The following is a 21,369-nucleotide window of genomic DNA, read 5'->3' on the forward strand; positions in this document are numbered from 1 at the left end:
GTGTATGTGTTTTGACCATGAAAGCTTGTTAGCAATACATAGGCCCAAATATTTGTACTCTGTCACCTCTAACAATTATATGCTGCTAGTACCGTACACAAAATGAAGAGGCATTTTCTTGTGTGTAATTTTTATGAAGACGGTTTTTTCAAAATTATTACACATCTGTCATTTGTTTTACCACACAACCACCTTCGCTAGATCATTATTTGACCTGGTCGTCAACTGAAGACACCACTTGATACAGAATACAGTCATCCGCGTACAGCTTCACACGGACTGAAAGATCTGCCACAATGTCATTAATAAACAAAAGAAGTAAGAGTGGTCCCAAAACAGATCCCTGGGGGACGCTAGACATAACCAGGACACTGCTAGAAGAAATATTGTTTAGAGCGACGAATTGATACCTGTTCTAGAGATAGGCTGTAATCTAAGTAAGTATCCTGTCGTGTTTATTTTAATAACTTAATTTACGAATTGGTGTATCATGTGACACATTATCAATTGCTTTGCGGAAATCCATGAATATTGCGTCTTTTGCTTTCTCAGGTTAATCGACTGAGCAAAGTCATGCACAGTTTCAACTAACTGTGTACGTGTAGAAACCCCACGCCTGAAACCATGCTGAAAATCGGTAAGTACTTTGTGCTCTTCCCAAAAACCTATTATACGTTTATGAATTATATGTTATAAAATTGTACATGATGTCGACGTTACCGATATGGGTCAGTAATTCTCGATGTGTGCTTTTTTTACGGGTTTGTCCAGAGGTTTAATCGCGGCTGTCCTCCAGTCATTCGGTAAAGAACAGTCATGTAAAGATGTATTGAATATTACTGTCAACTACTTTGCGCACCACTCCGCATAGCGCTTCAAAAAAGTGTTTGGTATGTTATCGGGACCTGGTGATTTTTTGACATCAAGGTTCAAAAGCAAGTTACAAACACCAGTGTCCTTGCAACGTGGGCAACGACCCGTCGGTCCCTGGAGTTGTGTGACGTAGCCGGCGTATATTAGCACTACTACTACCCAACACACCATCAACACCCGTGCCAGGTACCTCCAATCCCACTCCGCGCGACACACCATGTCGAAGTTTGAGTAATGTACGTTGCATCGGGGACGGTTTTATGAGACTTCGTTCTTTTGTATAGGTTTGTCTTCATGTTAGGGCTGAGCGTTTACCATGACTATCTAGGTGTAGCATTGGAATTTTGTTCCTTTCTTTTGTGTGTCTTCTATCTGTGTTTGCTATGCGTCCCGCATAAATGTTTCTTTTAGTGCCCCATCAGCTGGAGGCGTATTCTGAGCTTGTGTCGTAGTCAAAAGCGTCAAAATCTCCCACAGCAACCACACCTGATCGGTCGAAACGGCGGAAGCGGATGTCGGTTCGGTTGCGACTGTCAGCGGCGGCAGGATGTCACTGCTTTGCGGTTTCCGCCGCGAAACTTCCAGCGGCGAGAAATGGAACGCGACCAGTGCGACAAAAAAAAAAATTCAGCCACAATTTTAGTCGCGCTTCAGAGTCCACTCTAAACGGGTATTATCAAAGTTGGTTTACTTACCCATTCGGCTAGACAAATGGAGACCATAGTTCAGATACTCTTTCATTGCTCTTTTCTGACCGTAAAGGCAGGAAGTGTACTTAAAAGAAGTACTTAAAGGAAGAAAATAGTGCACACAACTACGCATGGATTTGCACAAGCTGAGGGCGACCGCTACAGCTACCGATCGCCTATGGAAAATAAAAGGCAGTTTTCTTGTTCGCACAACTAAGAGTTTTGTATTTATCTTGAGAGGAAAACCAAACGGAGAGGAAAATTTATGGCATGCACTCACTCCCTACACAATGCGCGCTCCCTGCCATTCTGAATCATCAAGACGCCGTGACGACTTTCCGTCTGCAAAATCGCTGAATGTAAGTTGCTGCTTTGATCAGACGGTTGCGAAACGGTATTTTATATTTTTCATTCCTTTTATGCAGGCACTGCTAGAACCAGAAGATGCTGCTGTTAGGTATTTCAGCTTTCTGCAGCAAATAATTAAAGGGGTTCAGCTAAAAAAACTGGTGTATTTCTCTGGCGACTTCGCAGACGACGTTTTTATAGGACTGCCATGGTGCGAAGTGCACACATGCCAACACGGCGCCTGAAAACAAAGTTGCGAGCTAACTCGCGAGCTCTCTGCGAAGCCACAGCACCGTGGCTATCGAGAACAGTAAGGAAGGCCGTAAAACACCACTTCTGGCTTGTCAAGCGCGTCGGTGTAGCAGCGCATCGCTGGCGACCACCCATACGTGCACATGAGTGGCAAGGGGCCCTCCCAACAAAAGGAGAGCTCCCAGGAGCCATGTAAGTGGATCCGCCCCCAACATCTCTAATATTGACAATAAATGTGTGCACCACCACGACTTCTAAAGCTAATAGAGAGCTCTAGAATAAGAAATGCACTTTTGCGCCTACTAAACGCAAGCATTTTGTGGGACATTGTGCTTTATCTTGCATCATTCAACGTACGGCGACGAGATACCTCCCTTGATGAAGGCGCCCTCCGGTTTGTATGAAGAGAACACACCGGTGCTTCTTTGGAATAATTAATGACAGAGAAAAGCTAAAAAGACGTTAAATGAGAAATGAGTAAACTAAAAATTCAGTTCACTGTACCGACGAGCGATTTCAGTACCAACCTTGGCAAACCACAGGCGAACGACCACGGAGCAGTCTACACTGCGGCTTGTGTCAAAGATAGCTAGAACATTCATGAGTCAAATTTTCCTAAATGAAATGGCATACAAATTATGAAGACCTTTGTTGTAAATAAAAGATTGAAAAAATGCACCGAATGCCAAGAAGTGAACCTGAAAAATTGAATTTTTTTAGGTACCTTCCCAGCTCTACATTGAGAACAATGTAGACTACCCAGGAAATGTTCCATGTGGTGATCGAAGATTCGTGGAGTAAAATATAAATCTCCGTTGCAGTAAAGAAGTAGAAAGCAAATAACGAACAGAGCCATCATCTTGATAGCGATGGACAGAAAAATGGAGTTTCTCATTCTCTCGCTTAAAAGCAGACATGCAACTTTTATCTTGACGATTACTGACGTTTCTAGTGTAACCATACAGGGCTGATCAGAACAGGGTTGGGCTCAGGACAGGACACTGGTATGTTCTTGTAGGAAATAAAAACCTTGTTAAGAAACTCCACGCTTCAATGTTTCGGACTGTGTATGATATAGGTAGCACACCTCTCAAATTTAATGAATACATAACGTAAGGGAATCGTGCAGCAAAATGTGAAGACGGCAGAGGAAGCTTAAAGAACGGAATATGCCTAAAAGTGTGAAAGAGCGAATATATATGGGGAATAAAAATATTTCGCACTCAGACGAAGAAAATAATGCACACTGCTTAAAAAAGGGGCTTTAGTCCAGCAATCAAGCAATTGGCTTTGATTATGATAACCAAAATAAAATATGTTTGCACCGTGTGTCACTTGCATTGTTAATTTTCTGCGCTTAAACTTTCGCGTCATCCGCCAACACCTGCCTAAAATCTTAGTGCATTATCTGCATAGCCCTCGATCTTTAGCATCATCATAAGCGTTTTGTTTGCAATTCACAATTTGAATGTCGCGTTAATATCATACTGCACTGCAGTATTATCGGCACAGCCTGGGAGAGATGCCGAATTTGAATGGAAAAGACAGAATCAGTTGGTTCCATTCATGCTGTTTCGCACAGATTTCACATTCACACACATTTTACTCACATTTCGATTTCTGCTTGTCTTTTTCTCTCTTATCCAGCACTACGTCAGCCCGTGGTGGAGGTGTTGGTTTACATACTAGACAGAAACTACCTCAGTAAAATCCTATATAGACATTAAGTAATATATGATTGAATTATTTTTTTTCACGGTGTCTACAAGCACGGTAGTAGACATAATAAGTCGATTGCCTATTTAACTTTACAAAATTTCTCTGCAGAAAACGAGGACAGTTCAGCGCCAGCATCATTGGGCAGGGCAGCAGCAGCGGCATGCGGATGCTTTATCCGTTCCTCTATCTTGTGCAGGTAAGAAAACATTATTGCAATTGGCTTCGCTCAAATAATCCGTTTCTTCTTGTACCGCCGTGCTCTACGCAGCTATGTCTTTTACTGTGTGATCTGGCAATGCACGTGGTGGAATTGCTGTTGTTGGCCGGGGACATCGAGGTGAACCCCCGTCCAGATCTCGCCCAGATTTCCAAGCAGCTAGAGGCGATTGCAGGAGACATAAAAAACATCAAAGAGGAACTACTAGCATCAATTGAAGCTAAATGGGAAAACATGGCTGCCCTTGGCAGAAAAATATTGTACTGCATATACCAGGTCGCGAACATGCAAAAAGTCGTTGCCGCGTTTGAACTAAAACTGGATGGCTTGGAACACTGAGCGAGGTTGAGTAACCTTTTAGTATACGGTATTACAGAAGATCCTGATAAAAACAACAAGTCCTTAGAGCACATTTTTAATGAAAACATAGCCAGGGATATCCTTAAAATTCAACCTATCGCCATTGAACGCAAACATAGTTTGGGAAACTCTTCAGCTGAAAAAATTAGGCCTCTAATACTAAAACTTCTTGACTATTGTGAAAACACTCTTGTGCTAAAAAACTGTAGTAAACTTAAAGATACTGAATATGCGATCAGTGAAGATTTCTCAGCCCGAGTACGCGACATAAGGAAAAAGCGGTGGACTAGCGCGAAAGCAACGAAAGATTCCGGGGCAAAGGTTGCACTAGTGTTCGATGAAATACGCATAAACCGTGAAATGTTCTAATGGGATGATGAAAGCAACTGCCGAGTACCGGTATAGACACATACAAACGCGACAACTAACCCGTGTCCTGAGACAAACGCGAGTACAAGCCAAAACAACAAGCATGGCAAAGCACCAAACCTACGCCCCCGCCATCCCACCAAACGAAACAAGTAACCTTTGCACATGTAAATGTGCGAAGTATTCTCAATAAACTGAGTGACTAGAATCTCTTCTGATCGGCCTCCAACCTGACTTCATAGCGATTACAGAAACTTGGATTACTGGTGATATCAATGACAAAGTAATCGCCCCACAAAACTATGCTATTGTGTTCAAAGACAGGTTAACACGTGGAGGAGGTGCGGCTGTACTAATAAATAAAAAATAACTCTTCGCAATCTTACCAGAAGTTGAGCGTGACGAGGCATTCTTTTGTAAGTTGATATTTGGAGCGAACACTGCCCCTGTTGATTGTGTTTACCACGTCCCTTCGGCAAATCAGCCCGCAATGGACTCGCTGTATGACTATATGCAACAACATGCTCAAAAATCTACACTGATCCTTCTTGGGGACTTCGACCTACCAGATATAGATTGGCAAAGCATGTCGTATCGCTCCCTGTGTTCCCAAACACTTTTTGATATTATGCTTAGTTTGGACCTGTTCCAAGTTATCAACGATCTCACACGTGTTCAATGTAGTGCATCTAACATTCTTGACCTCATCTTTCTCAGCAATCACATTGCGATCGATCAAACCAACTTAGCAGTCTTCGATGGGATATCGGATCATAACCTAACATTGTGCACCGCCCCCATTAAAGTAACAGCAGTTCGTACTATCTCAAAAACTACTTACCCAGATTTCACAAACGCTGATGATTGAAGCATACTTAATTACCTAATTTTGGAGCGTGAGTTGTTTGAACAACTCGCTAATTTTCAAGGTACAAATATAGATACCCTATGGGAAAGCTTCAAGGCCATTGTATCGCGCTGCATAAAACTTTGTACAATTGAAAACCAAACGAATAATTATACTTAATCCCTGGATAACACGTAATCTCATTCATGGGAAACGCAAAGTAAAAAGACTAAACAAATCACTCAAAATGACTCTCAAGTAAAACATAAGCTGACGAACGCCATACGTGAAAAGAAAGCAAAAATTAAGGCATCGGAAACAAATTACTTCTCAATTACGCTCGCGAATTCTTAAAACATTCCCTTGGAAAATTTTGGAAATACCTCTTCCTCAAAACGCAAAAACACACCTTCAGTTTGCAAGGACAAATCAAAACTTTGAAAATTCCTTAAATACATACTTCCAATCTGTGTTCACAGATGATGATGGCCGCACATCGGAGATTATTCACCGCGATCAGACTACACTGGAAAGGACAACAACAATAACAATAGGTACAAAAAGCAAAGATCGCGAAGCAAAGAAGCGGCGAGGACTGGCGACGACAGCAGCCGCGATGGCAGCAGCGGCGACGGTAGCAGCGGTGACCGCAGCGGCGGCGACGGCAGAAGCGGCGGAAGCAATGGCGACGGCGGCGGCGTCAAATGGCCGAGTCTGCCCTCGGGTCGCCGGACGGAGTGATCCTGCCAAAGGTCAAGCTCTTGCTGTTAACTGAAAGATGGTTTCGTCCCCGACAGAGGTAATGCGTTTCGGACATCCGGCGGGGGAGTGCGAGGATGCTCAGTCATCTGCTGGGAGACTGCGGAGGCAACGAACAGAATACTTACCGCAGTGGTCAAATTGACATATCGTGTTTCATAAGTGAGTCTCTAACCCTTTCCATGGACCTAGCTTCGCGAGAGCGAGGGAGCATCAGCACTGCCCCCTGCCGTGCGGGATACACCAGTGTCCACAACTGCCCTGCTGATTGAATGTCATTCTCCGAAGTTTATTCCCGGTCTGGGATCTGGGGAATACGAAGCGTATTCAACGGGATGCTGTTTTGTGACCGAACCCTTCTTTCTAGATTGTAAATATGTACAAATAAACCAGCTGTACAGTTCCGCCCATACTGGAGTTCGACAGCGTCCTTCGGAGCCGGCGTGCCAGGAAAGGGCATGCCCTTAAGCCGATGTGTTAGCTTCTTCACAAGGATGTTATTGAAACCGGGAGATTTCTGAGTTAACTTATCGATGCCTTTAGTTTTCTCTCAACATTATTTTATTTCTGATAACTGTTTTAAAATTTTTTATTCAACCCAGACACCTTTGTTTCCACGATTTTCGTTCGGATTTTTTCATGACCTCGCCAAATTCATGATTTGTTTATTTTTCACAAATTTGTCTATTTAAATTGTAGCTGCAACGCGAAATAGAACACCGAAGCAGAGACGACAAAACTGAAAACTGCGGCGGTCCCTCAGTGGTCAAGCTCGCGCGCGAGAGCCAACTAACTTCTTCCTCTTCTAGAGCATGCACTACTTCTGTCTCTTCGAATGCATGTATCACTGACCCCCTCTTCTGCAGCATCGACACGATGCGGCTAGGAGAGAAAAGTCAGCGAAAGGGTAGAACACAGCTGCAGTGAACCGCAGTTCAGGCAGGTAGCCGGTCGTGGTAAGGCTTCACGCGAACAACGTGTACGACTTCAGTTCCGTGGGACCGGCGCGATGAACAAGCTGTCGGGGCGGGAGCAACTGCATAAGTCACATCACTGATGCGGCGCACTACTTCGTAAGAGCCGAAGTATCGGCGCAGCAGCTTTTCAGAGAGCCCGCGGCGACGAACAGGTATCCAAATCCACACACGGTCGCCGGGCGCATAACTGACGAAACGGCGCCCAAAGTTGTACCTAGCGACGTCCGTCTCCTGCTGACGGTGGATTCGCAGGCGGGCCAGTTGACGCGGTTCCTCAGCACGCTGAACGAAGGTATCTACGTCGAGGTCAGCGTCAGAGTCGCAGTAGGGGTCGACGGGCAACATAGCATCCAACAGAGTGGTCACCTGGCGACCGAACACAAGTTGAAAGGGGTCAGTCGGGTTGTTTCCTGCAGGGCGGTGTTGTACGCAAACGTTACGTATGGCAGAATGGTGTCCCAAGTTCGATGCTCGACGTCAACGTACATTGATAGCATGTCGGCTAGCGTGAAGTTGAGTCGCTCTACCAACCCGTTTGTCTGCGGGTGATACGCCGTAGCACGTCGATGGCTCGTGTGCGTCAGAGTCATCACGGACTGGATTAAGCACGCCGTGAAAGCAGTTCCCAGGTCAGTAACAACAACGACGTGTGCTCCATGACGCAAGACAATGTTGTGGACGAAGAACTGCGCCACTTCAGAAGCAGTGCCTTTGGCAAGAGACGTGGTCTGAGCGCACCGTGTGAGGTAGTCAGTCGCAACAACTATCCAACGCTTTCCAGACGACGACTTCGGAAATAGACCAAGGAGGTCCATGCCCACTTGATGGAAAGGGGTCTTCGGTCGAACGACGAGGTGATGAAATCCGGCTGGTTTCAATGGAGGAGTGCTCCGGCGTTGTCATTCACGGCATGTTTTTACGCAGGCCCACACCGATGGGTGTAACCTGGGCCAATAATACTTTTGTCTAATCCGCGCGAGTGTACGGCTGACTCCAAGGTTGCCGGCGGATGGTGCATCATGACAGGCACTCAAGATCTCAGACCGCAGCTGTGATGGTACGACAAGAAGGAACACTTATTAGCTGTTGGCAAAGTTGCGCTTGTAGAAAACACCAGACCGTAAAGTGACGGTGCGAAGCCCTCGAAGAAAAACACGAGGAATGGGAGCTTTACTGCCTTCGCGGTAATCGATGAGCGGCGCCAACTCCGAGTCCGCCCTCTGAAGCTGCGCCATTTGGGTGGTACTAACAGAGCCCAGGAAAGGAAAATCGTCGGTGGTTTCTTCGGTATTGATTGGGGTAGGCGCGCGCGACTGACAATCCGCATCCTGACGCTTACGGCCAGACTTGTAAACAACGGTTAAGTCGTATTCTTGCAAGCGTAAGCTCCATCTAGCCAAGCGTCCTGAGGGGTCTTTGAGGCTCGCCAGCCAGCATAAGGAGTGGTGGTCGCTTACCACACGGAAGGGTCGTCCGTAAAGGTACGGTCGGAACTTGCAGATGGCCCATATCACTGCAAGACATTCTTTCTCCGTCGTGGAATAATTGGTCTCGGAGCGCGTAAGTGTTCGACTAGCATAACTGATGACTCGTTCTGCACCGTCTTGCCACTGGTCCAGTACTGCACCAAGGCCAACATTGCTGGCGTCAGTGTGGATGTCCGTGGCAGCATGCTCGTCGAAATGGCCGAGTATCGGAGTGCTTTGCAGACGGCTGCGAAGCTCGACGAATGCAGCCTCTTCGTCGGTCCCCCACAGGAAGGGCGTGTCGTCACGGGTCAGTGCGTTCAGCGGTTCCGCGATTTTCGAGAAATCTTGGATAAAGCGCCTATAATAGGAGCAGAGGCCCAAAAACCGGCGAATGGCCTTCTTGTCAGTTGGCCGTTGAAACCCTGAGACGGCAGCGGTCTTGTCAGGGTCCGGGCGAACACCTTGTGCGCTGACAACGTCACCAAGAAAGCGAAGTTCCTCAAAGCCAAAATGGCATTTCTCGGCTTTGATGGTGAGTTGCGCGGATTTGAGCGCTTGTAGCACAATGCGCAACCTCTCCAAGTGTTGGTCAAAGGTGGCCGAAAATATAACGACATCGGTTAGGTACACCAGGCAGGACTGTCATTTCAAGCCAAAGAGAGCAATGTCCATCATACGTTGGAACGTGGCCGGTGCTGCGCACAGACCGAATGGAAGCACTTTAAACTCATAGAAGCCGTCAGGAGTCACGAAAGCCGTCTTCTCCCGGTCTCTCTCGCCCACTTCGATTTGCCAGTATCCGCTTTTACGATCTAATGACGAGAAGTATCGGGCATTCCGCAATCGGTCAAGTGCGTCATCTATCCTGGGCAGCGGGTAAACGTCCTTTTTGGTCACGTTGTTAAGTTTCCTGTAGTCCACGCAGAAACGCAGAGTATTGTCCTTTTTTTTTTACAAGAACCACAGGCGATGCCCACGGACTGGTGGACGGCTGAATGACATCGTCTGCAAGCATCTCGGCAACCTGATTCTGAATGGCTTCTCTCTCCACCGGGGAAACACGATATGGGCGCTGGCAGACCGGTCGCGTAGTCTAATCAGTGATGATACGATGCTTGGCGAGTGGAGTTCGGCCGTCCTTCGAGCACGTAGCGAAACAGTCCGCAAAGTCTGCCAAGAGGTCCGGCAGAAGATCACTCTGAACCGACGGCAGGGCAGTATTTATTCTGACTGACTGAAGAACGTGATGTGGGCCAGCATACACCGGAGTGGGTCCTCCCACGCTGCACAAACCTGGAACCTCAGCAACGTCGTGGAGGAAGGCAATAGTCATGCCTTTGGCCAGGTGCTGATATTCGTTGGCAAAGTTAGTCGCGAGGACGTGGGTGCGGCCGTCACGTAGTTGGACGAGACCTCTTGCAACGGCAAGTCCCCGCTTAAGCAGCAGTGGACTGTGGCTGTCCGCTAGGCCCTCGTAGTCGTGAAAGAGGTCATTCCGCACGAGCACCAGAACACTGCACCGCGGCGGCACCATAACGTCGTCCTTGACAATGCGCAGAGCGTTGCTGCAGGGATCGCGGGAGTCAAAGCGCGCCACGGCCTGTTTGGTCGAGAACGTGACACGTGCCTCCTGAAAGTCAATCACAGCGCCGTTCGACTGCAGGAAAAGTCGATCCCCAGAATCAAGTCTCTGGAACACTTTTGGAGTAGGAAAAATTCACCAACGTACGTGAAACCACTAATCCCAACTCTAGCCGTGCACTTGCCCACAGGGGAAATAAGTGGCCACCAGCGGTGCGAATTGGGGGCCCCCGTCCACGGTGTCAGAACCTTCTTAAGTTCTCCAGCAAAGACACGGCTCATAACAGAATAATCAGCACCGGTATCGAGCCGCGCGGTAATCTCAGTGCCAACAATTGTCACACGCAAACGGATGCAGCGTATATGATACTGTCGCTGCCTCTTTCTGTCGAGGTATCGTCGGCTGGAGGGTTTCGCGATCGAGGATCTTGGCGCGTCCTGACGTCAGCGGCCTTGCCTCCAGAGGTCGCTGGTGTTAGTTTTCCCGACGCGGACTCGGCGAGCGACGGCCAGCAGAGCTACTCTGGCGGCCAGGGCTGGAAGAGCGATAACGGAGAGGCGAAGGGGATGGGACTCGCGCCTTCCAGAGTAGGCAGGGTTCTGGCGTGCCCAGAGATGCTGCGCAATCCCATGCGGTCGTTCGCCGTTCTGAGGGCAGGGTGCGTCGGGATGGTAGCGGCGAAGGCCCACTTGGCGGTACGGACACGCTCGGTAGAGGTGACCGGGCTCCCCACAGTGGTAGCAGAGAGGCCTGCGGTCCGGTGTACGCCACGAATCCGACTTGCGAGGGCGTGGCCCAGCTGCAGCAGTTGCGGTTGAGGAATATGCGGCGATGTTACACACAGGGGTCGTCGGGGTCATACCGTAGCCAGGCATGTTTGCGTGACACGTGCCGATGTTGCTCACGCCAGGCGTTGGGGTAATGGGACCGTAGCCTGTCGTGCGACGTACAATGGATGCGTACGTGGGTCTCTCATCGAACCGGGGCGGCGCTTCGGAGACAGGAGGTGCCTGCGCAGCCTGTCGCACCTCGTTCCTGACGACTTTATTTATTTTTTTCGTTATTTGTTCCTCAGACAGTGTCTAAGAGAAAGCCAAGGCTAAAGGCCTGACGAGGCTTTGGCCCCTTGTACAAATTTTTGCAGCAACGAACAGAACTCAGGCATAATACTTCGGCCAATAGCAGAGAAAAAAAATGTAAACAATTCTTTAAAAGGCAAAACTTTACCGTCCTGTACATCAGTTTCAAACGATCCAAAGTTGTAAGAAAACGCGGATTCTGTAAACATATCCAGGTTTGCATACAAAGGGCACAGGCAATAGGAAATATCAAGTGCGAAACCGGCACTACAAACATCAAAACCAATACACAAGAAAAGCAAAGCCGAAAGTTGGGCGAATTAGATAACGTTCATGATGAAAAGATACCGCAGAAGGAACACGGGCCGCTCCCTTACCTTACCTCGTGCTCCCCACCGCGCCATCTCCCCGTCATGAACAAAAGAAAAGAAAATTAGAAAACCAAAACAATTTTGTATCAAATGGCAATCGTTAGGTACCATATTCCATGTGCAAACCGCGGAACACGTATTGTCGATTAAATCGATTTGATGAGGCTCTAGTAGAAACACATATCATTAAGTTGTGTACGAAATTGCTGAATCAACCAAGAAGTGTCTGCATTTACATTTAAAAACAGTAAAAGGTTTGTTGAAATCCATGTTCATCCGAAAGCTGTTTAACAGTTTAATAGACTGAAAAGTTAGCGTTTGGCTACCATAGTTAGTTCATATCATAGGCACTCTTCGTTTAGGCTCGCGAATCATGTGTGTACTGCTATATTGTCCTAGATGGATGTGTAGCTTGTTTCGATGGACCCACTGCAGCAGTGTAAAGTAATAGACCTGGTTTGCCTTTAGCATGTTGTACTTAACAAAAAGCGGCCCGGTCAGTAAGTAGCGCCTATCGCCTTTATAGTTCTCACACAAGCGTAGTACCTTCTTTTGTGCAACAATTAATTTATTATAATTATAGCCTGTCGTCGTCCCCCAGACCAATATTCTATAACTTAATCTAGAGTAAAATAGAGAATAATATAACACCTGTTTTAAGGACGTGGGTATCATATTCCTGATCGTGTAGATGCTCCTAGTTATTAGCGCCAAATCAGCTTTTAATTTATTAACATGCGTAGTCCAGGAAAGCTCTTCACTGAACCAAACACCCAAAAATATTTGTTCTACACGTTCTATCAGAGTTCCGTCATAGGTTACATTTATGGTTGAATAGTCTCTCCTATTTATGGGCTTGAGTATAATGTACTTTGTCTTACTTTTATTTAGGGTCAATTTGTTATTGAAAAGCCATCCTGACAATTTAAGCAAGTATTCATTAGCAGCTTCTTCCAAGCTTGCTTTGTTTGCTCCAGTGAAGAAGACATTGGTGTCATCCTCATATAAAACTATGTCGGTAAAGCCAGTGACTGAGGTAATATCATTGATGTACACCAGGAATAAAAACGGTCCTAGAATGGATCCTTGGGGAACACCATACAGAATTCGCATTTTACTGGATGCTATACCATTAATGTCAACATACTGCTAGCGATCACATAAATAACTTTTAATTAAATTGAGTGCTATTCCTCGTACACCATACATATCCAGTTTTTTTTATCAGAATGTTGTGCTGTACAGTGTCGAATGCTTTCTTTAGGTCGAAAAATAACTGTTCAATGTTTTGCACTATCTTTTCTTTAATATGAATGAAAGCCATTTCCGTTCATTTTCTCTTTTGGAACCCGTATTGGGCAGAGGTAATAATCTGATGCTTTTCGAAAAAGGACACAAGCCGATCCCTTATAGCTCTTTCAAGTATCTTTGAAAACATTGGGAGGACGGAAATAGACCGATAGTTATTGATATCTAATGCACAACCATCTTTATACACGGGCGTGACTTTAGCAATTTTTAATTCTTCTGGATAATCTCCAGACTGAAGCATTGCATTAATGATATGTGCCAGTATTGGGCTAACAATAGGCGCAGTGTATTTAAGTGGCAATGCTCTTATTCCATCGTCTCCAGCTGCTGCATCATTCTTTAGTTGCGCTATTATTGTCTCAATTTCAGCAGGAGTAGATGACCAAAGCATAAGAGATTGCGGCAGCCTATGTCCTTGTGGACAGTTATCCGTGCACGTATTTTGCCCAACATACTGACCAATGTTAGCAAAGTGACAATTCATTATATCTGCCAGTTTCTGCCCTTTTACATGCTCGTTGTCTTCTATTATTTCTTGCACAGCATCACAAGTACGCTTTCTGTTCATAAGGTGGTTAATCATGTCCCATCATGGTCTCCGTTGATCTGGCTAAACTTATTCTGATAAAATTCAGTTTTGTCTTTTTTCAGGTCCGAGTTCAATCGATTCCTGATCTTTTTGTACTCAACAAGCAAAGCGGGATCACGATTTTTTATAAAAGCATGATACATGTTGTCCCTTTCTTTAATTCTTTTGTATAGATGCTTGGTTACCCATGGTTTTCTAAATTTTCCATTTTTGGTCTTACTTTCTCGCACAGGGAAAGCTGTATTATAGCAGGAAAGAAACTGATGAAGAAATTTTTGATAAGCAGTTTTGGGGTTGGTGTCTTTAAATATATGATCCCAGTCTGCCTGCTGTAAAAGAAAACGAAAGTTTTCCAACATCTGTTCGTTGATTGTGCGGACCTGTGACTTAATATGCTTTTTTTACATTGGTTTTTTGTTGCGACAGAGGCCAGACAGAAGATTGGCATGTGGTCACTGATATTGCTTGCCATCACACCAGCAATAAGATTTTCGATTTAATTGTTTGTGACACAGACATCAATACACGTGGCAGTATCAGCAGTAATCCTAGTTGGTAAGGTTATCATATTTTTACACGCATGCTCATGAACAATATCTTTAAATTCTTTTGCACATGGTTCATCGGATAGACCATCAATATTCACATCACCGAGAATAACGAAAGAGGCAGCTAGATGCCCAAGTGATTCAACGGCATTTTCAAAAAAAATTAAGAATTCCGCTACAGTGCCAGATGGTAGTCTGTAGACTGCACCGACTACCACGTTCGATACTTTAAGAAATAGGCTTTCGCTATTTTCATTAAGCTTTGTTAGGTCATCGAGAATTGCATATTCGTAACTACACTTAAAGTAAATGGCTATACCGCCGCCTCTCCTGTTTTCTCTGCTAACGGCTACGCTCTTATAACCTTGAATGTGAGGTGGCACTTCATCCTTCTTTAACCAAGTTTCAGTAAGGACTACGATATCAAATTTTACAGCAAGAGAATCGAGGTACATTTCTAAATCGTCTATCTTGTTTTTAATACTTCTCATGTTCAAATGTATGGTGGTAAACTGGAGGTTCTTAGTTGTACATGTTTTGTTAAATGTCGGTGAGTCATAATAGAAACAAGAAATTGCCTGTCTTTCTATTGTAGCAGCTTCAGAAGCACACAAGAATGCGGGTTATGTTGTCTGTAGTGTAGGACGTCTACGAAGGCGCTGCGTCGCGAACGGCTAGCGGTACGTCTCGGCTCAGTCCAGAGGCAGCGATCAGTCCCAGCGGCAGCGATCAGCACACACGCTCGAGCATCGGCGCCGCTGTCTTCGTCCTCTTCTTCCTCACGCCAGCCGCCCAAGGTTCGGGAGCCGAAGGCCTGTCTTACAACTTCCCCCGGGCGAAAAGGCGCCATCCTGGCGGCCTAGGGAGATGTGACGACGGCGGGGTCGTAGTATGGTTTGAGGCGGTCGGTGTGGACAATTTCACGGCCTCGGCGACGATGATCAGTAGACTGTGTAAGGGGTTCGATGAGGTAATTGACGGGGGATGTCTGCTTAAGAATGCGGTAGGGGCCCTGGTACTTGCTGAGAAGTTTGGAGGAAAGGCCGGGACTTGAGGAAGGAACCCAGAGCCAGACCAAAGAGTCAGGAAGATAAGTGGGAAGTAGTGCAGAGGGATCACGGGTGCTTTTCTGCTGCTGCTGGGAGTGTGAAGTGAAAGACCGGGCAAGCTGGCGGCATTCTTCGGCATAATTGGCGGCTTGAGAAAGAGTCGTAAATTCAGAAGCATCAGGGCGGTAAGGGAGAATGGCGTCCATTGTGCAAGAAGGCTCACGGCCGTAGAGGAGAAAGTATGGAGAGAATCCGGTGGTGGCTTGAGTAGCGGAATTATAAGCATAGGTGACGAAAGGTAGAACGCGGTCCCAGTTGCAGTGATCGGAAGCCACATACATGGCCAGCATGTCGCCAAGAGTGCGGTTAAAACGCTCAACCAGGCCATTTGTCTGCTGATGGTAGGCAGAGGTGGTGCGGTGAACGATGTTGCATTCCCGAAGGAGAGCTTCGACAACTTCAGACAGAAAGGCTGGACCTCTGTCACTCAGCAACTCTTTGGGAGCACCATGGCGAAGAACGATGCGATGGAGGATGAAGGATGCAATGTCGTGGGCTGTACCAGATGGCAAAGGTGATGTTTCGGCGTACCGGGTAAGATGATCGATGGCGACGATGATCCAGCTGTTGCCGGCTGATGTGCTGGGAAGAGGGCCGTAGAGGTCGATGCCAACACGCTCGAAGGGCTGCGCTGGGCAAGGCAGCGGTTGCAAAGGAGCGGCGGGTTGGCGAGGTGGGTTTTTTCGGCGCTGGCATGCGGGGCACGACTGAACGAACTTGCGCACATAACTGTACATCCCACGCCAGTAGTACCGATGTCGTAGGCGGGTGGAGGTCTTCAAGAAGCCGGCATGAGCACACTGGGGATCATCGTGGTAGGAAGAGCAAATGAAGGAGCGCAGATGGGTCGGAATGACAAGCAGCCACTTGCGACCATCCGGAAGGTAGTTCCAACGGTAAAGAAGCTCGTCTCTGATGGCGAAATGGTGGGACTGACGACGCAGAGCACAGGAAGGAGGTCGAGGCGATTGGCCAGATAAGAAATCCAAGATGCAAGCGATCCATGGGTCTTTGCGTTGCTCGGTAGCCATATCAGCGGGCTCAAACGTCAAAGAATACAGGGCGCAGATAGAAGACGCTGCCTCAGACGGCAGAGGGGAATGTGAGAGGGCATCAGCATCCGCATGTTTACGGCTGGAACGATAGACCACGCGGATGTCGTACTCTTGAAGCCGCAGAGCCCAGCGCGCCAGTCGACCAGAGGGATCTTTCAAAGACGACAACCAGCAGAAGGCGTGGTGATCGGTGACAACGTCAAAAGGGCGCCCGTACAAGTAAGGGCGGAATTTGACTATCGCCCACAGGATGGCTAAACACTCCTTCTCAGTGACAGAATAGTTCGCTTCAGCTTTTATGAGTGTCCGGCTAGCGTAAGCGACAACATATTCGTCAAAACCAGGCTTGCGCTGCGCGAGGACTGCACCGAGGCCGACGCCGCTGGCATCGGTGTGGAGTTCCGTCGGAGAACGAGAGTCGAAATGGCGCAGAATTGGCGGAGTGGTCAAGAGGCGACGCAGTGTCGTAAAGGCTTCGTCACAGGCTGGCGACCAGGCCGAAAGGTCGTGGCCGGAAAGGAGCTTGGTGAGAGGGTCGATGATAGTGGCGAAGTTGCGGACAAAGCGGCGGAAATAGGAGCAGAGGCCCACGAAGCTGCGGAGGTCTTTTACAGAAGTCGGTTTCGGAAACTCTGCTACAGCTCGCAACTTTGCCGGGTCCGGGAGAACGCCATCCTTGGACACGACATGTCCGAGAATGGTGAGCTGCCGAGCTCCGAAGCGGCACTTTTTTAAATTGAGTTGAAGGCCAGCGTCGGCCAGGCAGCGAAGAACAGTCTCAAGGCGCTGTAGGTGAGACGAAACATCCGGCGAAAATATCACAACGTCATCTAAGTAACAAAGGCATATGTGCCACTTAAGCCCGCGGAGTAGGTTGTCCATCATGCGCTCGAATGTGGCGGGGGCATTGCACAGGCCGAAGGGCATGACATTAAATTCATAGAGCTAGTCGGGTGTGACGAATGCAGTTTTTGGGCGATCGGCCACTGCCATCGGCACCTGCCAGTAACCAGAGCGCAAGTCCAATGAAGAGAAGAACTCAGCGCCCTGCAGGCAGTCGAGGGCGTCGTCGATACGAGGGAGAGGGTAAACATCTTTGCGTGTAATCTTGTTCAGACGACGGTAGTCAACGCAGAACCGGATGGAACCGTCTTTTTTCTTGACAAGGACCACCGGCGATGCCCACGGGCTTTGCGACGGCTGTATCACGTGGCGCTTGAGCATGTCGGTAACCTGTTCGTCAATGATGCGGCGCTCAGCGGCTGACACGCGGTACGGACGTTGGCATGTGTGCCAGTGTCAATAGAGTGGGTAACGGTGGTTGCGCGGCCCAATGATGTTTGCTGGTAGTCAAACGAAGCTGCAAAACGGTGCAGGACGGCGACAAGTTGGGCCCTTTGGGTAGGCGTCAGGGCGGCGTCGACGGAGCGGTGAAAAACATCGAGAGGAGACGGATTGGCGATGGAAACAGGCGTAATGGCGCTGACGTGAAGGTCGGCCGAGCTATCGACGAGGGGGTACGCTGAGGCGGGATCTAGCACGGCAACACTACCAAGCGATTGGCCACGGAGCAAAGTGGTAGGGCAGGAGAACGGGTTAGATACATAAATAGCGCTGGAGCCACGAATAATTGCCAGCACGGCATGAGGCACCAAAACAGATTTCTGGTCAGCGCATCGTAAAGAGGGCGTATAAGCGACAGTTGTGTCGGAGAGAGCAGCACAAGAAAGAGGCACGAGCACTGAAGAAAAGGGCGGAACGTCAGTGTCCTGTGAGACGATCACCGTAGCGGCAGCAGCGTCGGGCACGTCCAAGGGAGCGTCACTGAAGGGCGATAACTCAAGCTGAGCACGGGCGCAGTCAATTACAGCATGATGAGTGGAAAGGAAGTCCCAACCAAGGATGACGTCGTGAGATGAGCGGGCGAGGACGATGAACTCTATTGTGTAGGGGACGTTCTCAATAAGCAGGCGGGCGGTGCAGGCGGCTAATGGTCGAATGTCCTGAGCGCTGGCGGTTCGGAGAGAAACGGCGGGAAGAGGCGTCGTCACTTTTTTGAGTCTGCGACATAGTGTGTGGCTAAGAACAGAAACGGCTGCGCCCGTGTCAACAAGTGCTTCGACGGCGACTCCCTCAACGAACACGGTGATAATGTTGGCTGGCACAGATACAGGGCTTGAGCGAGTCGCTGGCGGCGCAGTTCTTGCCTCCGGAACTGCGGCCCTTAGTTTTCCGCTTGCGGAGCGGGTGGGCGGCGCAGCATCGGAGAGCGGGAACGTCGGCCAGGGGACGGCGAGCGGTGAGAGCGGAAACGGTAGCTAGACGAAGACGGATCGGGAGGCGGCTCATGTGACACAGGCGAGGAGGTCGGGGATAGATCGTAAGTCGGCTCACGCCTATAAATATACGGTCGATAGTCGCGACTGCGGCACAAGCGAGCCACGTGGCCAGCGACTCCGCAGGCGTAGCAAATAGGGCGGTTGTCTTGCGTACGCCAGGGGTTGAGAGGCTGCGGCTGTGGTCTTGGGCGGGCAACTGGACGATAAGCGGTTGGTGCAGGTCGCTGGGGCTCCAAGAGGTGATGGGGAGGCCCGTAAGCAGGAGCAGCAGGCGAAGGCCGCGGTCGCGCCACAGCATCCGCGTAAGTTAATGGAGCCGTGATCAGTGGCTGCTGAGGAGGTGGAGGAGGAGAGGGCAGTACCTCGGCGACCTGCTCCTGTATGACTCGCTGGATGTTGGGAGTGAGCGGCGGCGCAGGAGTAGGTGGGCTGGTCGACAAGCACAGCTGGCGGGCGACTTCTTCACGGACGTACTGCTGAATGTGCTGGAGGAGCGACTGTTAGTCCAGAGCACCGTCCCGGGGAAGAGCCAAGCTGGAAATATTTGCCTCTTGAAAGCCGGCTCGGCGGGTCGAAAGGCGCTGTTTGCGCAGCTCATCGACGTTTTGGCAATGGCTTATCACGTCGGAGACAGACTGGGGATTCTTCGCGACGAGCATCTGAAAGGCGTCATCATCAATCCCTTTCAGAATATTTCGGATCTTGTCTGCCTCGCTCATGGAAGCGTTGATGCGTTTGCAGAGATCGACTACATCTTCGATGTAGCTGGCAAAGTTTTCGCCGCTCTGTTGTGCCCGACTGCGCAAGCGTTGCTCGGCACGAAGCTTACGCACAGCGGGACGGCCGAAGACCTCCGTGAGGCTGGTTTTCAGATCCGCCCAGCTGGAGATGTCCGCTTCGTGGTTGCGGAACCAAAGGTTGGCAACGTCGCTTAAATAAAATATAACGTTGGTAAGCTTGACGCTGTCGTCCCACTTGTTATACGCGCTTACGCGTTCATAGGAGGCCAACCAATCCTCCACATCGGTGTCATCCGTGCCGCTGAAGATCGTGGGGTCGCGCTGTCGGACGGCACCAGAACAGATGACAGCAGGGCCTGCAGGCTGGGCAGGTTGGGCCGGGGGGTCGGGCACCGTGGTAGAGCCTGGAAGCCTGGGCATGGTGGCGTATCTCGATGGTGAGTACAGACAGCACCTCCACCAAGTGTAGTGTAGGACGTCTACGAAGGCGCTGCGTCGCGAACGGCTAGCGGTACGTCTCGGCTCAGTCCAGAGGCAGCGATCAGTCCCAGCGGCAGCGATCAGCGCACACGCTCGAGCATTGGCGCCGCTGTCTTCGTCTTCTTCTTCCTCACGCCAGCCGCCCAAGGTTCGGGAGCCGAAGGCCTGTCTTACATGTCTATCTTGCAATCTTGGCAATATCTGTCATATTGGCGATTCTGACAATGTCTGCCTGCTCGTCATTCCTTGCAAGGATTCGGCCGCGAGTAAACCACACAAACTTCCACCCTGCTCTTTTCTTTTGAGCAATGGCTGCACCGAGAAGCTTTTTGTTTGTGCCAGTCAGGTGTTCATTTACATACAGAGGTGTACCCTCGCCATCATAGTCAAGGTCTTTGGTATCGATATCCTGCTTCTTGCATTTCTGCGAGAGCTTGCCTCGCTTCGTGCGCTGCACAGAACGGACAACAATGTTGTTCTTGTCGGACTTAAAGGTACTGACGCGATGGCACACATCAATATCAGAGTCGACAATTTGCTCATTGACCAGATTTCCAATCCTTTTAACTATGTCCATTGCATCACCCTCCTCAGGTACACCCTTTATTTCTAGATTGTTTACTCTCAGATACTGCTCGAGTTCTTCATTTTTTTCAGTAAGCTTTTGGTTTTCAGCAGTCAGTTCATCATTTTGTTGAGAGCGCCTTTAACTTCTTTCCGAAGTTCTTCGATCTCGGTTTTGATTTTGTAGGCGCCGTCACATATGTCGCTACAGTGCTTGACAATGTCTTTCAAGTTTCGGAGGTCAGCCCTTATCTCGCGTTTGAAATCGTCTAGAGCTTTTGCTAGCTCTTTCACTTCCTTACTCATTGTTAGCCAACAAAAGACAGGAGGCTGTAAAACAGTTTCCAAAATACACAATCAACGACAAAATCAAGTATTCGAGCGCACCAGAATCAGCAATTCATGCAGTGCAGCTATTCATGCAGTTAAAACTGGCAGCAGCGACGAGGCGTACAGTTCGACATTCCAAATATGTTGGCAGATCGCTTTTGTAACTAACCTGCAGTAAGAGCAGAGAGCCTTTAGGTGTGGTTCTTCGACGCTTCACCGTTACTTCCAATTGAGACCGGCCGACGTTTCAGGGCTCCTTTTGTAGCATCCAGGATCTGACGCAGTACGGCGCACGCGCAGCTCAGCTGCCGCGTGGCGATGCAGATGGTGATACCGTCGTCCGTGTCCTATCTTGTAGGCCAGACGCATGCGCTTGTCACTTGATTCCGGGGC

General features: G+C 48.7%; 1 protein-coding gene and 1 pseudogene across 15 annotated transcripts in view; one reads left to right on the forward strand and one right to left on the reverse strand.

Annotated features, from left to right (window-relative positions):
* The window catches only part of LOC149346438 (uncharacterized), a 137,390-nt gene extending 131,111 nt beyond the window's left edge, over positions 1-6,279 (forward strand). For 7 of the 15 annotated variants that reach the window (XR_016292385.1, XR_016292384.1, XR_016292383.1 and 4 more), the window contains 3 exons: positions 553-637; positions 3,990-4,077; positions 6,154-6,277. The gene's annotated coding sequence lies outside the window, so the exon portion shown is untranslated. Of the gene's footprint in view, positions 1-552; positions 638-3,989; positions 4,078-6,153 lie in introns of all 15 variants that reach the window. The other 8 variants (XM_089586437.1, XM_089586439.1, XM_089586442.1 and 5 more) reach the window with 4 other exon arrangements.
* A 3,242-nt stretch (positions 6,280-9,521) lies between these two features.
* On the reverse strand, positions 9,522-20,022 carry LOC149346440 (uncharacterized; annotated as a pseudogene).
* Between the last annotated feature and the right edge of the window lie 1,347 nt (positions 20,023-21,369).

This window comes from Amblyomma mixtum, chromosome 4 (assembly GCF_055824585.1).
Source record: "Amblyomma mixtum isolate Tamu chromosome 4, ASM5582458v1, whole genome shotgun sequence".
Lineage (NCBI taxonomy): Eukaryota > Metazoa > Arthropoda > Arachnida > Ixodida > Ixodidae > Amblyomma > Amblyomma mixtum.